The following is a 23368-nucleotide window of genomic DNA, read 5'->3' on the forward strand; positions in this document are numbered from 1 at the left end:
TGAAGTATTCCATAAATGTCAATTAGATCATGTTGATTGATAGTGCTTTGCAGATCATCTATATCCTTACTGATTTTCTGCCTGCTTTATCTATCAATTACTGATAGAGATGTTGAATTCTTCAAGTACAATAGTGGATTCATCTATTTCTTCTTGCAGTTGTATCAGTTTTTACCTCACGTATTTTGATGCTCTGTTGTTAGGCACATACACATAAAGAATTGTCTTTTGGGAAAACTGACCACTTTATAATTATACAATACCACTCTTTACCCTTGATATTTGTCCTTGTTCTGAATTTTGCTTTGTCTGAGATTAATATAGCTACTCTAGCTTTCTTTCTATTACTGTTAATATGGCATATCTTTTTCCATCCTTTTACTTTTAACCCCTCTGAGTCTTTGTATTTAAAGTGGCTCTCTTTTAAACAGGGAGTAATTGAGCCTTGTTTTTATCTACTCTGACAATCTCTGCCTTTTAATTACTGTGTTTAGACCCTGCACATCTAAAGTAATCATTGATATAGTTGTACTAACATCTACTATCTTTTTTTCTTTTGTTATCTTTGTTTCTTTTTTTTTAACTTCTTTTTATGCCCCCTTTGATTTTAACTGAGCATTTTACATGAGTTCAATTTATCTTCTCTCTTAGTATATTGTTTAAAATTTTTCTTCTTCTTTTTTTAATTTAGTGGTTAGCCTAGAGTTTCCACCATACAAAAAATTTCATTTCTTGCTCAAAGGATATGTCAGTCACAGGTCAGTTTTGAGAACCACAGTTCTCTGCAGCTCTATTACCCATCTATTTTATTCTGGGATTAAGGCAGAAGGAATGGTCCCGATGTGGTACATGCTGGTCTCACAACAGACGTAAACTAGGAAGAAAGTGGGACAAACCACTTATTAGCTCTTAAAGTTTCTGCTCAGACATGGCATGCATACATGACTAAGCCTAACATCAATAGGGAGGGAAAATTTCCTCCTCTCATAGAATGGCATTCCAATTCACCTGGAACCAATGAGGATATAGAACCCTCTTACAAGGCAGATAGAGAACAATGGGGACAATATATTTATATACAACCTGTACAGCCTATGACTGAGAAATGGGTGGGAGCTGACTGGCTCCCAGGGACTGTGGTTGATGCTATAGAGCAGAATCCATGGTTCAGCAAGCACCAGATAAGCCTGTTAGCTCTGCTCTATTCCAATCCAAAAGCAGCAATCTTACCACCAGTTACCACTAGAGGAGGACAAGGTAAACATCTTCCTTCCTCTTTTCCATATGTTTAGAGTATGCAGTCCAGGGGTTTATGTGCAACTGAGAGGCACGTCTTGCTTCTCAGTTGCCAGGTGGTGAGAATAAAAAAGCAAAAAAGATTTTAGTTTATAAAGTTTTCTTCAAATCTAAAAAAGTATTAGGGTTGTTCTCATTGCGATTTTGATAATATCAATTTGAAGCCACTCATCAAATTCCAGAGGAATTACTTTTTTTAAAATATTTTATTTATTTGATAGAGAGAGACACAGTGAGAGGGGGAACACAAGTAGGGGGAGTGGGAGAGGGAGAAGCAGTCTTCCCGCTGAGCAGGGAGCCCAATGTGGGACTCGATCCCAGGACCCTGGGATCATGACCTGAGCCGAAGGCAGACGCTTAATGACTGAACCACCCAGGCGCCCTGATTCCAGAGGAATTTCTAAAAGTCACTGCTTTACAATCTACTTTTTCTCAGTTTGCCTTTGCCTCCCCAAGGCTGAAGTTTCAGTGGATGTGAGAGTCACTTGGGGCAGTGGGTGGAAATACCAATGAATGCCTAGTTTCCCCTGTAATTAGAAGAAAGGGAGTTGGAACTGGAAAGTCAAAACAAAAGCAAAGGGGAGAGAGGGAAAAATGAAAACAGTCAGAATGTGATCCTTACATGAAGCCATGAGTACAGTGCAGAGCCCCTTTCTGGGAGACAGTGCAGCCCAGTGACAGGAAAGCTATTTGTCCATTCATTCACTGAACAACTGAACAGCTGCTGGAGGTGGAGCAGGAGAGGCTTGGATGATGTCTTTGTGAAGAGTAGTGGTTGATGGCTCCCTGAGAGTTGCCTCAGTGAAATGGTGGGAACCAAACCACATCACAGAGGTTTGAGGAATGACAGGATGAAGAGAAAGTGGCAACTCTGCTAGGAAATGTAATGGGAAGGTAGTGTGTGTGTCTCAGGGCCCCAGACATGCCGCCCTCCCAACACCACTGATGAGTCAGGAGTGGATGTCCCTGCCCTGTTTAGCCCTCTTTCTCAGTCAGTCATAGGGTCCTTCCTACCAGGCTACTCATGTGTGCAAAAGCAGAGTTCTGCATCTTTTCCTATAACTGAACTGGAATCCTCAATCAGTCTGTGCACAGAATGATTACATCTTTCCCCACATAAGCTGAGTTACTTCCAAGTGTTTTTTGGCTTGTTCACCATTTCCAGCTTAGCTATTGGACTTTCCCACCCACCCACGCACTGCCCTGCAGTTTAGGCAATGTTGTGCATCCTGAGAGTCTAGGCAGCTCTCAGCCCTAGCCATTCCTCCCCTGGAACATATTAGCTTCCCCAGTTATCCCATTTACTGTTGCTTCTCTGTGGTCCCACCCCAGTCTTGGGACATTTCTCCCATACTCAGCATCAGCCCATCCATGACTGCCAGGGTCCTATTGAAGTGGCCTCCTTCACCCTTTCCTGAACCTCTGGAAAGCATAGGAAATTTTTAAGTGTCACCCACAACACAAAGAAGCCAAACAATGCTCCCAAGGATGGCATTGTCCCACATTGCCTACAGCCATGTTTAAGCCCACAGGACACCCTCTTCTGGCACAGTTCAGGGGCATTCCGGAAGCAGTCCTGAACCACCTTTGTTCTTACATTATTCACTTTACCAGGAGTATTTCCTCTTAGCTCCCTCTACCCAACACTCTAGGACTTAGGCCATGGAGTGGCAGGTGCTGGATCCTATCCCATTAGGTTGTTTGGTCTTTGATCTTTGATGCCCCACCAGCCCTTCCTCCCTGTCCCCAACCTTGTTCAAAATCTCCTTCTCTATTTCCCCTGTGCCAACTTTCCCACTGAGATAATGGCATCCCTGTCTGGCTCCCAGTCCCAGAAGGGATGCCTAAGAGAAAACGTGAATAAATTCCATGGACTAGAGAGAAAAAGGCTTCTGTTATCAATGTCCTTCTGTACAGCAATAAAGTGATTGCCACCACTGACCAATCACCTAAAGCTGAAGCTTTCATTTGTCACCTCCTGCTTTGAATATCTTCACCCCACAAGGAGCCAGCAGATCATAGGCTTAAATCAGTAGTGTGGGCAAGGTCATGTGAAGGTATTCCTGAGCCCACCTGCAACACACGGCATTTCTCTTCTCCTGCCATTATCCTTCAGCTTTCCAATTTCTCCATTTTCTCCTAAGTTGCTTTTTTTTTTACCCTCAACACATGTCAAGATCTCTGTTACCTGTAGAGTTTCCTAAATTGCTGCTGAAAGAAAGCCCTGGCAGTGGAGGTTTATGGTCTAAGGTAGTCTTCTTGCCATCAAGGCCAGATGTGGATTCATATTTTGAGTCAGAATAAGTTCCTAGAGTCCCATAAACTTGCTAGTGGAGGTTCAGAAGGTTCTCTAGCTGGGAAGCAGATGTCTCCTTTAAGTCATCTCAGATGAGGAGACTCTAGGGTCCTATATTGAGAATTATTGGGAGGCTGTGCACAGGCAGCAGGGCAGAGTGATGGGCCCACCTGTTGACGTGGTTCTGGGGAAGGCAGCATGTGTACCAAGCCTGTACAACCTGCCCCATGTCCTTCCATGACTAGTTGCTTTACTACTATTTTGGGGTTTTTTATGGTTTATTTTTTTTAATTTTTCATGTAAATTCCAGTTACTTAATGTATAGTGTAATATTAGTTTGAGGTGTACAATATAGTGATTCAACAATTCCATACAATACCTGGTGCTCATCATAAGTGCTCTCCCTAATCCCCATCATGTATTTCACCCATCCCCACCCACCCACCTCCCCTTTGGTAACCCTCAGTTTGTTCTCTATAGTTAAGAGTCTGTTTCTTTGTTTGCCTCTCTCTTACTTTTTTCCCCCTTTGCTCATTTTTTTTGTTTCTTGAATTCCACATATGAGTGAAATCATATGTTATTTGTCTTTCTCTGACTGACTTATTTCACTTAGCCTAATACTTAGCTTCATCATGTTGTTGCAAATGGCAAGATTTCATTCTTTTTGATGGCTGAGTAATATTCCATGATATATAACTCACATCTTCTTTATCTGTTCATCAGTTGATGGGCATGGACTGCTTCTATAACTTGGCTATTGTTGATAATGCTAATATCATTGGGGTGCATGTATCCCTTTGAAATAGTATTTTTGTATCCTTTGGGTAAATACCTAGTAGTATAATTACTTTACTACTATTTTAAATGTTAAAGAGTTTATTTAGTTTTGGATAGATGATGCACTCATATTTCAAAAAAAAAAAATGATATAAAAAGATACAGTTAGAAGAGCCTCATGTCTGCCCTTGACCTTCCTTTTTCCCTTCATTCCCTAATGCTGCCATTCTAGTATTTCATTATACAAATATAGCAAGAAACACCCACAAATCCTTATTTTGTGTTTCTTATTCCTTCTTTCTTACATGAAAGGTAACATAACATATACTACTATGCACTTCATTTTTCCACTGAACCACATATCCTAGAGGTCTTTCAAATGAAGAGTGTCTTTTTTTCTTTTCTTTCTTTTTTTTTTTTTTTTGTTTTCTGTTTCTCCTGTTTTACATTTCTCTGTTTTATCTTTCCTCCCTTTCTTTGGGTTACTTGAATATTTTTTTTAATCTCTATAGTATTTTTGAGTGTATTTCTTTGTATAGCTTTTTGTAGCAGTTGTTCCAGGTGTTACACTATATGTACAGCTAACCCTTGAACAACACGGATCTGAACTACAAGTTTTACTTATATACTGATTGTTTTCAATAAATAGGGCACAGTACTCTAAATGTATTTTCTTTACAATTTTCTTAGTAACATCTTCTTTTCTCTAGCTTACTTTATTGTAAGAATACAATGTATAATACATATAATACACAAAATATGTGTTAATCAGCTGTTGATATTATTAAGACTTTCAATATGGCCAACAGTAGGCTATTAGTAGTTAAGTTTTGGGGGAGTAAAAATTTATACACATATTTTCAACTTTGTGGAGGATTAGCATTCCTGACCTCTGTGTTGTTCGAGGGTCAACTATATACACACACAGTCTACTGGTGTCACTATTTTACTAGTTCAAGTGTAGTGTAGAAAGCTTACCTCCCTTTAATGTCTATGCTCTCCTCTTTTATAATATCACTGTCTTAAATACTTTCTCCACATACATTTGGAACCACATCCAACAGTATTATAATTTTTGTTTTGACTGTCAAACATAATTTAAAAATTCATGAGAAGAAAGTGGATTTCCAATGTCTATCAATATCTTCCAAACCTATTTGCCATTTTTTTTCCTTAACATGTTCTTCCTTCCTGATGTTCCAGGGTGCCTTCTTTTATTGTTTCCTCTCTGTTTGGATAACTTGCTTTGCCATTTGTCTTTTAGGGCAGGTGTGCTGTTGACAGCTTCTCTTAGTTTTCCTTCATCTGAGAATGTCTTGATTTCCCCTTCATTGCTGAAGGATATTTTCACTGGGCCTAAGATTCTGGGTTGACACGTTTCAGCATTTGAAAATCTGTCACTTCCTCTCACTTACAAGGTTTCAAATGAGAAGTCTTCTGTCATTTGATTTTCCTTTTCCCTATACATAAGGTGTTGTTTCTCTTTCTGCTTTCAAGATCTTTTTTGACTTTAGGTTTCAGAAGTTTGACTCTGATTTTTCTTGATATGCGTTTCTTCGTGTTTATTCTGCTTGGGCTTTGTTCTTGAATCTGAAGGGTTATGTCTTTTGCAAGTTCATTAAGTTTTCAGCCATTATTTCTTCACGTACTTTTTCAGACCTACTGTCTTTTCTCTTCTCCTTCTAAGACTCCAATGACATGAATCTTTTGTTATAGTTAAACCAGTCCCTGAAGATCTATTCTCTTTTTATTCTTTTTTAAAATGTTATTTCATTTTATTCTAGTTTCTCTCTGTTGTTCAGACTGGGCAATTTTTATTCTTCCATCTTTGTTCAGTGAGCCAAGTGGGGTGGAAGTCCAGGTTCTCCAGGGGACCTCCACTGACACTGTGGGGGTAGGAGACTGTTACTAACCAGCCCAGGGGGGATGGCAGTCCTGGCTTTGGTACCACCAGGTCCAGGATGGGGGAGACCATCACAGTCTGCCCAGGGTGGAAGTCCTGGCTCCCTAATCTTTTATTGGTGTGGGTAGGGTGTGACCCCAGGTTTTTCTATGGTGTTTGGTTTCAGTAGAGTGGTTATTCTATACAAGTCTTTGTGCTGCTAGACTGCCCTTTTCCTGGTACTTCAGTACAGAGATCAGGCTTTTGTTGGGGCTGTTTTTGTCTGTGCTTATTTCTGTTTCCACGTTGCTGGCTTCCCTTGTATCTAGTTTGGGATGTATGAGGTAAAAAGGAAACCCAGAGAATTCACCACCTGTCCTTCCTCGAGTCCTGAGATCCTCAGTTGGTCCACCTTCTCTCCACATTACAGAGTCTACTCACACCTATTTTATATATAATATCCAAGGTTTTTAATGGGGATAGGGAAAAGTATGGTTATTCCATCTTTATGAAAGTGGAAGTCCCTAGGAGGAAATATTTTTTTACAGTTCTGTGTTGAGCTTTTTGTTTGTTTGGCTGATTGGCTGGTTGTTTTTTGTTTTGTTTTGTTTTTTGTAATGAGCGTGTACTGCTTTTATAATTAAATAAAGCATATGAATACAATTATACTCCTCATTTCATCCCCAAAATACCTTCTGTTCATCAAGATATTTACTGTTTTTCTGCAGGATATAACCCAATGCATGGTCTCCTTCTGGAAAATGAAAGTAAAGCCATCTTCTGTGCGGTTCTCTGTTTGGAATTGAAGGCATCCCAAGATGTCCCTTTCCATCTTCAATTACAGAATTATAATTGAACATTTTAATTAAAAGCGAGCCTTGCTTAGCAAATGCCACCCATGGCTGGGAGTGAACAGCTCCCACAACTGTGGTGAACCTCTTTTCCTTCTCTAACAACTCTGTCAACATCTGTCTTCACCCCAGCTTCACCTCCATGACCTTGTGAAACACAGAGCCCTCTCTCAGAATTCATTAACTTCAGGGCATTCTGAATTGTAAACTGCCAGACTGAAGTAAGAAAAGCAGATAAACTTAACCCTTAAGCACACCACCAGTGATGGGAAATGATAGTGGGCATGTATTTGTGTTTAAGAAATGGAAGGTGTGAAATTCTTCACAGCCAATTCCTTCCAAGTTAGTATTGTTTGCCCCATGACTTTTCCAAACAGCCTTCATGCTTCCCACTGCATATATAATTTTGTGCAAAAGAACACAGGAACCAAATGTAGACAAATAGAATTTTTTTTGGCAAATGACATAAGGCGAAATTACTGAGCCTCTTGTAGGAGTTAGGCATCACTGACAGGTACCTTAGAAAACAGACCATGAATAAGATCTGGTCCCTATCCTCCCAGGGGCCTTATTTGAGAGTAGTATTTTTTTCAATTCTCTCTACTTGGGGTGTCCCTTTTGGCTTAAGTGTGCCTCAAACCTAGGGCCCCATTGTGTAGATAATAATCTGGAGTCTCCTGTCCATTAATCTGTAAGCTCCCTAAGAGCAGCTCTTATATCTTATTCACAGAATAATAATGGCTTTGTTGATTGTGTACTGAACACTGTGTGCCTGTGCTTTGTCCAGGACATTTGACTCACATTATGATATTCAATGCTTATGGCAACCCTAAAATCAGGTAATGTTTTCTTTTTTACCCCATTTTCCAGGCAAGGAAATTGTGGTTCAAAAAGGGTGAGCTATTTGACTCTTGCACATGGTTATTTCAACCCCAAGATTGTCAGGGCCAAACACTCTTTGGGGCCAAACAACTATGAAATGCTTCCTCTGTCCTTGGTCTTAATATCTACCACCGTTGCCCACATTGAGAAAGCCCACAGTTGAAGGTGTTGTTGGGTCACCCTTGCCTGGATGATTATTGTCCTTACCTACCCTGTATATCTATCCTAAGCCCTCTTGTGTGTCTGCCATTTTGATGGCAGCAAGGGCCAGGAAAGTAATATAAACATCAGGTCACCACAATTTCCAGCAACTTTAGCCAAATTACTAAAGCTACTCACCAAAAGACTGAACTTTATCTTCTCCTGATCCTGAGATTTCCTACCATGCAGTAATGATCATTAAATAGAGCAGATTCCCAGCAGTGGAGAGGGAGAACCCACTTCTAGTTCGTCTCCATCTATCACATTGATACTACCAAAAGATTTATCATGGCTCCTTGTCTAGCACATTCTTGAGCTCTTCAGCTCAAAATAATCATCCTGGTCAACTGCACAAACACCTCCTGGAAACTCTCCTGAATTAAACCCCTTAGAACATATAGTGTGAAGTCACTAAAGACCCTTTTTTTACATTAGCACAAGGAGGGCACACGAACAGGGATCACCATGACTAGGATTCTACTATCAAGTTTGGTCTGGAACTTTGTTCAAATTGGCCATGCTCCAAAGTGTTCTTTTGAGCTCCAAAGTGCTCAGCTTATTCTTGGAGCAGCAAAAGGTCAATATAAAATAATTCTTTTCCTTTTTATCTTTTTTTTCCTGCTGGAAAGCAAACAATTTTTCAACTTTATTGCTGACCAGGACAACTCCACATGACTTTTAAATTAGCCTTCAACACTATATGTCCCCATGATTGTTCTCCTCCCTTCTGCAAGGGCCCTCATAAAATGCCATGTTCATATCCATACATCTCTATGTAGTACTATGATTCTTAGTCCAACAAGGTGAAATTCCTTGTTCATCATTAAGTGCTGTGTTTATTACATAACTGAATAAGCAGAGGCTTGAAAGGGGCTTTTTTAAATGTGAAATGACTGGCACAGAATTGAGAGTGGTGAGAATGACAGTGAGAGGGGGCAGATGCCACCATCTGGGTAGCAGGCTAGAAAGAAACAAAGTATGCCATGCAGATTTGTTTCTCAATGCCCATCCCATATTGAAGGCAATCCCTTCTCTGTGGGTCTACTACTTAACAAAATAGACACCAGAAACACTTCCACAGTATCCCTTGCAGCAGGGAGGCAGATGCAGCTTCAGGAGCTGCTCTAGAAAAGTAGGCTGTGGAGTAGTTCAGGGCCTTGCCCCTGCCTGCACCCACCATGCTTTCTCACCCTCCTACAGAATCTGTGCTCCACTGAGATCCTCAAACACACCCTCTTCCTCTCACACCAGCCTGAGAGGTTTTCTACTGTTTGCAACTAAGATTTTGGTACAAATCAAAAGATATTCTCTTCCATGGATGCCTCTAATCAGGAGGATTGCGAAAACACAATTACAGAAAGTTGATGGCACCCAAGCACCATAGTAACAAAGGGCTGCCATAGGACTCACAATCCCAAGTGGACTTCCCAATAGAAACTTGCAGAGGCACTCGTTGATGGTAGGCTGTGGGAGGGTGAGACCTGTGTATATTCTGTTCACCACGGAGGTTCCAGAGCCCAGTGTGGAGCCTGGCACACAGGAAGCACCCAACAGTGTAGGTTGAGTGGCTGGGCAGAGGAGATGGGTGGGCATCCCACCAGTGTAGGAGAAGGCAAGGAGAAGGTGAAGAGAAATGAACTCATTCATTAGCAATATGACTCTCTAAAATTTTATTTCCGCCTAAAGTCTTAGAGACAATATAAACCTAATCCAAATTATTCACTTCGTCCTAAATTACACATTCCATGAGGGTGGGAGGCAAGTTGGCTGGGGACAGAGAGGAGGTTGTTTCTTTTTATGTCATCAATAATGAGCAATGTCAATCCCACTGATACACAGTCACTTAGTGAAGCTCCACACAGTCCATATTTCCAGCACCTCAGTACCACTCAAGAAGACACATCTCCATTGTACTTCTACTGTCGTGGGGTTCATTATCAGTGACAACACTACAGAGAGACTATTGGAAGGATGGAGAGCCTCCTCTTTCTTTACTCCCGTTACAGTGTTGAGTACCAGTTGTCCTCCCAGCTCGTCTGAAAGTTTCAAACAGGCTGTAATGAAGACAGAGTACATAAGGTTCCATCCTTTATTCTGTGCCTATAAATTTAAGATCAACATTTATTGAACTGCATTTATTTATGCTCAAAGAATTTTTGGACAGTTAATATATTATCTCGTGTAATTAATCTCTAATTTTCCTACAGATCTGTTACATCAATATCATCATTATTGCCATTATTTTAAGACAGGCTACAAAAATTAAGTAATTGGCTTATGATCACACATCTAGTGAGTAAAAAAGCTGGGTTTGAACCAAGGCCTTTGGTTCCTTGTTCTGAGCTCCCCATGGTTTCAGGCTGCTTCCAGAGTCATTTTCCAAGCTGTCCACTAATTATTGAGAGAGACCATATTCTATGAGACCAGGACAAAGATATTCCTGCATTTTAATTAGGGCAATTAGAAATGATAGCTGGTGAAGGATCTTCTCTAAATGTAAATGTATTTAATGCACTTCTGCAGACATTGTTATGGACGCCTGGAGTACAGCTCTGAACAAGATGAACCAGTCAGAGACAGATGTGAGAGGAGAGACAGACGTGGAAATACTCATTCTCCTGGGTCAATGCTCTAACAATGCATACAGCTCTCACTAGCCAGCTCCTCTATGAATTTGGCTCTCAACATGTCCCAGTGGCATGGTTCACTTTTACAGGTCCAAAGATGCCGAGACATGGGTTTTTCACCAGCCCTTCTTGGTCTCATTACCCACCTGTACTCTGCAAGTAGCCTTTCGTGAAACTGTCTCCAGTTAGATCCTTTGAGGGTCTCCTGCTTCCTGACAGACCTTGTTCACAGAAAATATACAGTCCAGGCTGGTTCTTACTGTTGGCTCATGACTCAGAGTTGTTAAAACATATCGTTCTGTCTCCCAGTATTTAGAGGAAAGATTGTGTGTATTAAAACCTTTCCTTGAAATTGATTTCTTAAGATGACTGTTATTGATATTTTAGAATACAAATTAGTTTTCCATTTGAATATTTAGTATCTTTATCTGTTCAATAGGGATAGTAATTGAATTGACTTCCAGGGCTGTTGTAAAGATTAAACAAATTAATACATACATAAACAGGGTCTGACAAAAAACAAAGGTTCAAGGATATTAGCTATCCTTGCTCCTCTTATTTATTTTTTGAAATGATTCTTTTATGTGATCTCTACTTCTTTAAATTGTACCACTAAAGCTTCAAAGAGACAAACCCGTTGAACAGAATCTGTTGCTACAAGTACAGGAACTTAAATGGTGCTGAAAAAAAAGCCTACTAAATATGCTTAATGCAAATTTTTGAAACATTTTTTGGAAGCTAATAACATTTCCTGAAATCGCTAAAATTTTCGTGCAGCTAATGATCCTCCAATAATAATTTTCAAAGATCTAATAACTTTAATTAATGGTCTATACACATTACTTCACAATCTTGCTGGGGAACGTAAACCTGGAGAGTGGAGGGTGGCAGAAGAAAGCAGTGATAGCGTGGTACAAAGGGAACTGCATACAGAAGGCAGGCTTCTCGTGGGCACAGGAAACCAAAACTGAAACATGCAGTCCTTTCCTCGGAACCTCCTGGGCAGGTCCCACCGGACACAAACCGTTGACACAGAACCCAGGCACACAAATCAGAGGGTCCACGTGAGACAGCTTCCTAACCCCGCTCCCATCACCCCCTTGTCTTGGGAGGCTGGGCACCAGCCTAAATCAGACTCTGCACTGACTGCCCCATCCCGGCCGGGGTCCCAGGTCCTGGCAAGGCAGGTGTCCAGGCAGAGCTCGTTCCAGTTCTCCTGGGCCCATCCCACTGGTGCTCCAGTTCCCATGAGATCTGGTTGGCTCCAGGAAGTGTGATGGGGCTGCTACTTGGTCCCTAGCACTGCCAGAGTGATGGAGCTGAAACGGTCCTTCCTTAAGGCTGAGGAAGGAGCAAAGGGAGGAGGTTGACTGGAGCAAGAGACAAGATAGCGACCAAGGTGGACAGCACCCAGAATACCCAGGCCAGCCTTCACTCAGATTGCAGCCAGCCTGGTTGCACCTTCATTTCTGATGTTGGGAAGAAGGTTGGCTTCCTGTTGCCTGGCAGGGCCTGCTCTGAGACTCTAGTCTTGCCCTCTGCCCCAAGGTGGCATGAGACCTCTAGGTGGAGAAAGCTCATGGCCAGCTCACTTGCAGTTGGCTCCCCAGAACTACCTGGTCCGGCTTGTCCAGCCACAGCCTGTTGGACCAATACCTGAGCACTCATATCTGCATTTATCCTCAGTAGAGACCTGACCCTTGCTTCCTGTCCTATCTACCCCTTGCAGTGGTGGCTGGAAACCTAGCCTGAATGAGATTCTTCCCTGTCCCTTCCCATTTCTGGGGGCTTAAGACCCAGGCATTCTTGGGGTGCCTGGGTGGCTCAGTTGGTTAAGCGACTGCCTTCGGCTCAGGTCATGATCCTGGAGTCCCTGGATCGAGTCCCGCATCGGGCTCCCTGCTCGGCAGGGAGTCTGCTTCTCCCTCTGACCCTCCCCCCTCTCATGTGCTTGCTCTCTCATTCTCTCTCTCTCAAATAAATAAATAAATAAATAAATAAATAAATAAATAAAAAGACCCAGGCATTCAGGTTTCCCAGATAGATTTCATTATAGTTCCCCTTGGAACTCAATAGCTCCTACTTCTTGTCACATCTGGAATGAGCTGGAGAGGTCTGTGGTGTTTGTCCTTGCCCATCTCTACTGTCTTTTGAGATCTCTTTGGCCCTCAGATCATCTCTTTCCATCTCCTTGCTTCATCTCCAACCAGCTACCCCTCTGGAACATGGAGGCTGATATCTGGGAAGCCCTTTCCCAAGGCAATAGTGTGTGGTCTGCCAGGATTCTGTTGGTCCTTGAAACATATTTCCTTTCAATACAAGTTGTCAAGTGACAGATTTCACTGTGGGAGGTTTAGTGTGGAATAAAATCTGCAACCTATTGAACTGAAGAGATTGCCAGGATGAATACAAGAGGAATAAAAGAAATGAAGGTTGGTCCTGTGTGGGGGTGGGGAGAACACCTCCAGGACACGGCCACTGCTGCTGTCTTCCATGAAGATATATCTTTTATCTTTCACTCCAGTCCCTATGCGACCTCACTTCTTTCTGAATACTTCCTTTCAGCTGGGAATTCTGCTTATCAAACATATATTTTCAAACAGAATTATTGGAGGAAATCCAATTTCACCACATAAAGTTTACTTTATTTGTGGAATATTTCTTTCATGAATCCTACCTTTATCCAATTTACTATAAAAGAGAATTAATACCATGTGATGGTCTTTACCACAATGTAGGAAAGGGCTTACTTTATGTTTAAATAAAAGTACTGAGGCTGAAAACTGTACACATAACAAATAGGATTGACTATAACCCAGAACTGATCTCTCTTTCTGTAAGAGGTTTTATTTGGTTCCTCAAATTTTATTCATGAGGAGGACATGCAGAAGTGTGAGAAATCCTGAAGTGCTATGTTTTAGAGTGCCATCTACTTTCACTAGGAAGAATTCAAAGTGCTTCTTGCTATCTCCCCTGGAAGACTCTGGGCCAGGTTTGTTGGCTCAGGACATCCAGGCCTAAGGCAATACAATGTCTAGCCCTGTAGTCTGAAATGTCACTGCACTAGTCCCAGCTACCCCAGGGTTTGTGCAGAAGCCTTAGTATGCTTAGCAGTAAATGTCCTGAAACACATGCCTCTATGGATGGTCTTGCGGGTTCTGGTATCCTAGAAGTATTGTCATATTCTTAAATGAAATTTATTTATCCCACAAATGCCTGACAATCTGATTTTAAGAAAGAGATGAAAAATTGGGATCTCACAGTCTTAATTTACATTTCTCTAATGACTAATGAGGTTAAGAATTTTTCACAGGACTATTGGCTATTTGTAACCCTGCTGGGAACCCTTGTCCAATCTTCAAATGCATTCGTCATCTTCTTTTCCTTTTAATTTTTTTTTTTTAATCATTTTAAGCAGGAGCTGTGTCCCAGTGCAACAGGAATTCTTCTTATGTTAAAGGATGTAATAGGCAGAATATTGGTCCCCCCAAATATGTCCAGGCCCTACTCCCTGGAACCTGTGATTTGTTAGGCTACATCGTGAAGGGATGGATATTAAGGTCACAGATGGAGTTAAGTTTCCTAATAAACTGACAACAAAGAGAGAGATTATCCTGGATTATATGGTGGATCCAGTGTAATCACAGGCATCCTTGTAAGTGGAGGAGAGAGGTGTAAAAATGGCAGTATGAGAAAGACTTGGCAAACATTGCTGACTTTGAAGATGAAGGAAGGAGGAAGCCACAAGGCAGGAGTGCAAGTGGCCTCTAAAAGCTGGAAAGGGGAGAAAACATATTCTCTCCTGGAGCTGCCTGAAAGGAATGCAGCCCCATGAGACCCATGTCAGACTTCTGACTTCCAGAACTAAAAGGTAATAAATCTGTGTTATTTTAAGCCACTGAGTTTGTGGGAATTTGTTACAGCAGTAGAAAACTAATACAGCAGATATTGCAAATGAAGTCTAATTTTTAAACTTTACTTATCTCCAGTATTTCAGGGCTGCCTTATTGATCAATGCATTCCTTTTTTTTTTTTTTTTTTTTTTTATTTGACAGAGAGAGACACAGTGAGAGAGGGAACACAAGCAGGGGGAGTGGGAGAGGGAGAAGCAGGCTTCCCTCCAAGCAGGGAGCCCAATGCGGGGCTCGATCCCAGAACCCTGGGACCATGACCTGAGCCAAAGGCAGACGCTTAACAACTGAGCCACCCAGGCGCCCCTGATCAATGCATTCCTAACCACAGATTGTCAGTGACTCTTGCAACCCCACCTTCCACACTTCTCAGGATTATCAAAAAGTTTCCACCAAGACCCACATTTCCAAACACAGGATTACTGAGTTTGAGCCTTAGAGTGAGGTGCTTACCCTGGAACTTTGAAAGAGACAGAAGAATTTAATAGTTACATGTATAGGTTCTAATGTTGGAATGCCAGCGTTCAAGTCCCAGTCATGTCATTTATGAGCAAAGCAACTTAATTGACAAGGATAGAATACTGAACCTAACAATAGCAGGGCACATTTTTTTTTAATACTAATGGAACATTATAAAATTTAATCATATGTTGAGTAATAAAGCAAGATTTTAAACATTTCAAAAGATTAAAATCATTCAAACTCTTCTTTCTGGCCACATTGGAATTAAGTTATAAATCAGTAACAAAAGGAAAATGGCAAGAAAATCCCCAACTGTTTAAAAATTAAGCAGTTAGCTTCTAAGTAACTCATGGATGAAAGAAAATTACAAATGAAACTGGAAAATATTTAGAACTGAAAGAAATGAAAAATACATTAAAATTTGTGGGGGCAGCTTTAAAATGCTCAGAAATATATACATATATATAACAAATTCTGCATATAAAAAAGTAAAAATTGATTACTTAAGTTTCCATCTCCACATGCTAAAAAATAGCAAGTTATATGCAAAGAAAGTAAATGATATAAAAAAGGTAAGAATAGAAAATAATGAAAGTAGGATACTCAGGATATGTTCAGTTATCTCTAGGCATATTATAGTAGATTATTTAAAATTACTTTCCAAAATAGAAAGATAATAGTAATGCATACCTACAAAAGCATGAAAAGGTGGTAAGTTTGCTGGTCTACTATCATAAGTGGATCTAGAGGTACCAAAACTGATAATAAAATAACCTGATGATAGTAGCATTGAAACTTCATTTTTTAGGTATCTAAATCCTGACTGTTTATGCAAATTTGAAAATATGTAACTCAAACAATGTTTTCTGAAACAAGATGTTTATATAAGAAAAACTTAGATGACTTCATGTCTTACTTTGATTCTATCAATTGAAATAAGATGGAAATTGGGGGATAACAGGATATAGGGACCAGTCAATTTATTCACTATTCAATAAAATAATAAACATTGTTCAGATAATATTTTCACTGTAACCATCTGTCTGCTCAAGGTGTCATTCCTCTGATGTTGGGACAGTCAAGGACAACAATATGGCAAAGCCAGTATGGGATAGACACAGAAGGGCTGGCCTGCCACTGACACACAAATTCCCTGGGCATGACCCAGGGACTGCTCCAAGACAGAAGGTATTCTGGCCCCTTTATGTCTTCTTGGAGGCAGAAACAGTGGGCCTTGGTGACATCCAGTTTTATCTGTGTACTTTGTAGCATTGACTGGGTTTACTGAAATGCCCCTCAGATGGAAATGTGTGTGGAGGAAGTTTAGTGCTCTTGGGATTGACACCTATATGGGAGGAAGGGAACAGGACTGAACAGAGGGAGAAGCTGGGCTACAATGCAATATAAGCCAAGGCCTCAGCCAATCTTATAGGGAGCCTGCCGCTGAGATAGCTGTGTTGAGATAGCCAAGGGGGACAAGTGTTGATAGCCCAACACGGATTAGTCCTTGGGTACAGACGTCCCCTGGGGAGGCCTGTGTCATTGAACAAGGTACTGCAGGGTGTCAGTTTGCACCATGCCCTCCAGCAGGGAGACTAGTGCTTCTGCCCTGAAGGGGAGCACACCACAACGTCCAGTGAGCCTTAATTAGGAAAAGTTTGGTGGGACATTCTGTTACAACTTCTGTGCCACTTTTTTAGCCAAACATTTTTATACTTTATAAAAGAATACTGGACAGCTAGTATTTAGCAGCTGTGTCAACCTGGGCATTTTATTTGTCCTCTGTTTCTCCAATTCCTCATATGTAAGAGGATAATAATATTGCATGTCTCTTAGGATTGCTTTGAAGAATAAAGTAAGTTAGTACATTTAAGGCACCTTTTAAAAAATTTCATCATTTGGGGGCACCTGGGTGGCTTAGTCAGTTAAGTGTCTGCCTTCAGCTCAGGTCATGATCCCAGAGTCCTGGGATGAAGCCCCACATCAGGCTCCCTGCTCAGTGGGGAGTCTGCTTCTCCTTCAACCTCTGCCTCTCCCATGGCTTGTGCTCTCTCTCTCTGAAATGAATAAAATCTTTTTTTCTGAATGTTAATTATTTAATTTATTTTTTAAGTTCTATTCTTTTCTTATGTTCAGTTAGCCGCTGTATAGTACATAATTAGTTTTTGATGTAGTGTTCAAAGAGTCATTAGTTACGTATATCATCCAGTGCTCATCACAGCATGTGCCCTCCTCAAAACCCATCACCCTGTTACCCCCTCCCCCCACTCCTTTCCCCTCTGAAACCCTTAGATTGTTTCCTGGGGTCCACAGTCTCTCATGGTTTGTCTCCCTCTCTAATTTCTCCCCCTCTGTATTTCCCTCCCTTCCCCTATGGTACTCCTTTCTATTGCTTATGTTCCACATATGAGTGAAACCATATGGTAATTGTCTTTCTCTGCTTGACTTACTTCATTTAACATAATCTCCTCCAGTTCCATCCATGTCAATGAAAATGGTAGGTATTCATCCTTTCTGATGGCTGAGTAATATCCCATTGTGTGTGTGTGTGTATATATACTACATCTTCTTTACCCATTCATCTGTTGAAGGGCATCTCAGCTCCTTCCACAGTTTGGCTATTGTGGACATTGCTGCTATGAACATTGGGGTGCAGGTGCCCCTTTTTTCCCTACATCTGTATCTTTGGGGTAAATACCTAGTAGTGCAATTGCTGGGTCATAAGGTAGCTCTATTCTTAACATCTTGAGGAGTAAAATCTTTTTTTAAAAATCTCATAATTTGGTAAGCCCTCTTTGATATTTTCCTGGAACAACTGGGATCTTTCAAAAGAATCCTTCAAAACTTTTAAATGCTTGTCCTGGTAAAATGTATACATTGTATTATGAGCAAGATACACCCTGACCTTGGAGTACTTCTTTTCTATTCATCATGATTACCTTGGCTTTCACCTCAAAAGAAAGAAAGCTCTTGAGTGATAAAGTCTGCAGGTTTCCTCAAGAGCTGCCAGAGCACCTGTAAGAGAGCGTGAGATCTCAAGTACATCCACAGGAGCAGGGGGCCTGACTAGGGAGCCCAGTCTGCAGGCCAGAGACATCAGGGGTCACAAATGCCCTGCAGACAGCAGACCTCTGACAGGGCTTCTTAAATCTATGTAGGCACTAAGCACTGTCTGCAAACTAACTGTAATACAAGTACAGTCAACTTTCAAATGTGTATTGAGGTTGTGATGAATGAAATACAAATAGATTTTTTAAATTTATGGATGCTTTTTTTCATTATGAAGTTTCCCAATCAAAAAATGATAAATGTATAGCTACTTATTATTTGTAGCCCTTATACAGTTTGCCACTAAAAAAGGTTATTCCTTTTTAAAGTTTGGGAGGTCACCAGACTAGGGAAAAGGATATATTTTGGAGTCAGATAGACTTGGAAGTAAATCATATCTCTCCACCACTTGCCAGCAACGTTATTTGGGCCAAGCCACTTCTCAGTTGTTGGGTTCAGTTTTCTTACTGAGGAAATGAGAACAGTTTCTATAAGGATTAAATAAAATAATTCCCATGGTGTCCCTGACCCATCGCAGGTGCTCAGCAAAGGTCTCTCAGCAATGACTACCGTTGATATTTACCTAACTTCTTAAACGGATTATTAATCTCTGAATTCTATTATACTGTCTCTAGAATTTCTGCCCAAAATGACATGGCCAGTTGAAAGTGTCACCTCCCTATGCTTAAGAGTCACCACAACTACTCCTATCCCACCCCTTGCTTCTCCTCAAGTTCACCTTGTAATGGAATGCTTAGCCATTCTGAAAGCAAACTGTCTCTCTCATTTTTGTCCTGGGTCTCAAAATATCCCTGATACCTCATACCCATGGTGGGAATAAGAATTTATTTTACCGATAGAGTGAAAAAACACTTTTTTCTCCCTCTGTGAGGTTTCCTTTTTAGCTGTATGGAAGAAGAGAGAAAAGAAAACTGGCAGGAAATATTTAAACAACAATTAAGTTTCAGAGAAAGACTTTCATTGCTGAAGTCTGCCTCAGGCAAAAGTTGAGAGCGAGTTAATTTCCTGGGATTTATGATGTTGTATAAAACCTACAGTTGCACGTCACGGCTTAATAGATTAATTTTATTTCAGCAAGATAGTGTGCATGGCTGGGGACCTGAAAACATACTCCCTTGATGAAACAGAAGAGTGGCTTCTTACTTGGTGCTTGCCCTCTTCAGCTTTGTGTCATCCATCTCTGCCATGCTGAAAAATGAAAACTGCTCCAAGAGAATTGAGACAAAAATAGACTGATGATTATTTTATTTGCCCCTCCCCCATGTTTTACTCTCAACAACACTTTAATTGAAAGATCTTCCATGTCTTCATGTCTTAATAAAATAGTTGATTCATTGATTATGTTGGTATAGACATAATGCCCAAATTTGGAGGTCCAGCTCCAATATTTGGGTTTTAGTTGCAGTCTTTGAAGCTATATGACCATGAGAAATTCACTTAAACTTTCTGGGCTTTAGCGTCCTCCTCTGCATCATGTAATAATATCCTGGCAGCCTTCCTCCCTGAATTTGTGAGTGCAATAATACACACACACACACACACAATGATTAGACAAAGGAACAAAGAAATACAGTAGCCAACTAAAGAGCTCCCAGTGGACAAAGCTGGGATATATTGAGCAACAATATAAATAACAAAGTACTTATAACCCAAATAACATAGCTTATAACACAAAGTTAGATAAATACCCCTGAATCCTTACTGATATAAATAGATTACTAAATATGTAAAGAGTTGGAGGACAATAGACCAATCTCCTATGCAGAACAAGACTAAACATTGTATGTAGATACTCCTCATCAAGAGACAGAGTGCAAGTCCTATCCATTAAGTGCAGACTGTGCATAGTGACTACTTTCCAAGGGGTACAGTATAGAAAAGGGGAAAAGTATACCTTTACAGTGGAAATATCCAATAAACACTATGTCAGCCAGGTGATCGAGATTAACATCAATAGTCACAAGTCATGTAACAGCAGATACCCTTGATATAGTGTGCTGGGAATGACACTTCTGTGATTTTCCTCTTAAAAACCCATAATCTCGGTCTAACTATCAAAAACACAACCCCCAATTGATAGACACACTATATACCTGATCATCAGTAGTCCTCAAAATGGTCAAGGTCATCCAAACAAGAAAAGCCTAAGAAACAGGCACAGGCATGAAAATCCTAAGGAGATAGCGATAATTAACGTAATGTGGGGTCTTGGATGGGATCCTGGCAGATAAAAAGACATTAAGTAAAAAACTAAGGACATCTGAACAAAGCATTATATTTAGTTAATAATAATATATAAGTATTGGTCAAAGTTATGTCAAATATATTATAATAATGTAAGATCTTAAGAACAGAGGAAGCTAGGTGGAGGGTATTCTAGAACTCTGTACTTTGCAACTTTAAATCTAAAACTATTCTAAAATAAAACGTTATAAATGGAAGCTATGGTTAATATCAATTATTTAAGTTTCTACCTTAAGAAACTAAAAGCAAGATTGACTTAACCCAGGGGCGCCTGGGTGGCTCAGTTGGTTAAGCGACTGCCTTCGGCTCAGGTCATGATCCTGGAGTCCCTGGATCGAGTCCCGCATTGGGCTCCCTGCTTGGCAGGGAGTCTGCTTCGCCCTCTGACCCTATCCCCTCTCATGTGTTCTTTCTCTCTCATTCTCTCTCTCTCAAATAAATAAAATCTTTAAAAAATAAAAAAAAAAAGATTGACTTAACCCAAACTTAGTTGAGGAGAGATACTATAAAAATAGGAACATATAAAAAAAATCTGTAAAAGCACCATTGAAAAACAAAATAATAATAATAAAATAAAATAAAAATAGGAACATAAAAAATGCAATAGAAAACAAAATTCAGAGAAAGTTAGATGTGCCAAAACTTATCTCCTAGAAAGACAAAATTGATAAACATCTGTCTAGAAAACCAGGAACCAAAGTACAAAGTACCCACATCATGAATGAAATGTATATCATTTTATAAACTACCAGCATTAAAAAGACAATAAGGTAATTTTTAAGCAACTTTATGTCAATAATTTTGATAACATGGATGAAATGGAAAACTTTCTTGAAAAACACAAACTAACAAACCTTAGCAAAGAGAAAATCTGAGTCTATATCTATCAAAGAAATTAAATTCATAAATTAACTTCCTGCAAAGAAAACTAAAGGCCCAGATGGTAAATTTTATTAAACATCAAAGGAAGAATTAATACCAATGTTATGCAAACACTTTCAGAAAATAGAGGAGCAAGAAAGGTTTTCCAATTCGTTTTATGAGGCCAATATAATACTGGTACAGAAACTAGAAATTATAAGAAAAGAAAATTATAAACCATATCTCTTATGAGCATAGGGGTAAAAGTCCTCTACATAATATTAGTAAATGTAATCTAGTAATATATAAACATATACTACATCATGAGTGAAGAGAGTTTAATTAAGAATGTAAAGTGAGTTCACAATTCATTAAAAAAAAAAAAATGTAATTCCCTACCTTCAGAGAATAAAAAAGTTACATGACCACCTCAATAGAGGCTGGAAAATATTTGACAAAATTAAATGACTTTTTTTTAATTTCCATCAAATTAGGAATGGAAAATTACTTCTTAACCTGGAAATGAGCATCTAAGGTAAACGTACAGCTTAAATTATACTTAAGAGGAGACACTGAATGCTATGCTCATAAGATTTGGAGCAAAGCCAGAATATTCACACTCAACACTTCTCCTCAATGCTGTATTAGATACCATAGCCAGTATGACAAGGCAATTTAAAAAAAAAAAAAAATCAAAGGCATGGAGATTGGAAAGGAAGAAGTAAAAGTATCTACATATACAGATGCAATGTTTGTCTACTTAGAAAATCCAGAGAATCAAGGACACCTCGGTGGCTCAGTTGATTATGTCCAACTCTTGGTTTCAGCTCAGGTCATGATCTCAGAGTCCTGGGATTGAGCCTGCCTCAGCTTCCATGCTCAGCTGGGAGTCTGCTTCAGGATTCTCTCCCTCTCCCTCTGCCCCTCCCCCCACTTGCACTCTCTCTCTCTCTCTCAAATAAATAAATCTTTAAAAAAATAGAAAATCCAGAGAATCCAAAAACGTCCTAGTTGTACTAATAAGTGAATTTAGCAAGGTTATAGACAACAGATACAAACATCAATTGTATTTCTATATGTTTACATGAAACAACTAGAAAATGAAAATTTAAAACAACAATATTAACAAAATTATTGAAATGCATCAGAATAAATTTAACAGAGAGGTACAAAACGTGTACACTAAAAACTATACAATATTACTGAGATAAAGAAGGTATAAATAATAGAGAGCCAACCTGTAGCCAGGGGTTAAAATAGTCAATTTTCTTAAGATCTTCACTTTCCCTAAATCTATTTATAGATTTAATACAGTCCAATCAAATGCCAGCAAGTATTTTTTAAAGAAATTGACAAGCTAATTCCAAATAGTATATGGAAATGAAAAGGCCTTGAATAACCAAAACAATTTTGGTTGTTTTGTATTAAGAATTACACCACCAGGGGCGCCTGGGTGGCTCAGATGGTTAAGCATCTGCCTTCGGCTCAGGTCATGATCTCAGGGTCCTGGGATCGAGCCCCATATCAGGCTCCCTGCTTGGCGGGGAGCCTGCTTCTCCCTCTCCCTCTACTGTTCTCCCTGCTTGTGCTCTCTCGCTCTCTCTGTCAAATAAATAAATAAAAATATTTAAAAAAAAAAAAAAAATTACACCACCAGATTTCAAAACTTACTATAAACTTCCTAAAATTAACATCATTGTTTGGTCAGAGGAAAAGATGGGGAAATCAATGAAACAAAATAAAGAGCCCAGAAAAATAGCCCACAAGGTCAATGGTTTTTGATGAAGGTGTAAAGATATCTCATTGGAGAAAAGATGTTCTTTTCACCAAGTGATGTTATCATATCCATGTGGTGGATACCTGTGTGGAAAGAATGAAGTTGAACTCCAGGCTTAGCCATATACTGATATTAATTTGCAATGGGGTATGGACCTCTATATAACCAGTAAAACTGCAAAATTCCTAAAATAAACATAGGAGAATATCTTTGTGATATTGTATATGATACA

Source organism: Phoca vitulina, unplaced genomic scaffold (assembly GCF_004348235.1).
Source record: "Phoca vitulina isolate PV1807 unplaced genomic scaffold, GSC_HSeal_1.0 scaffold1, whole genome shotgun sequence".
Classification (NCBI taxonomy): Eukaryota; Metazoa; Chordata; class Mammalia; order Carnivora; family Phocidae; genus Phoca; species Phoca vitulina.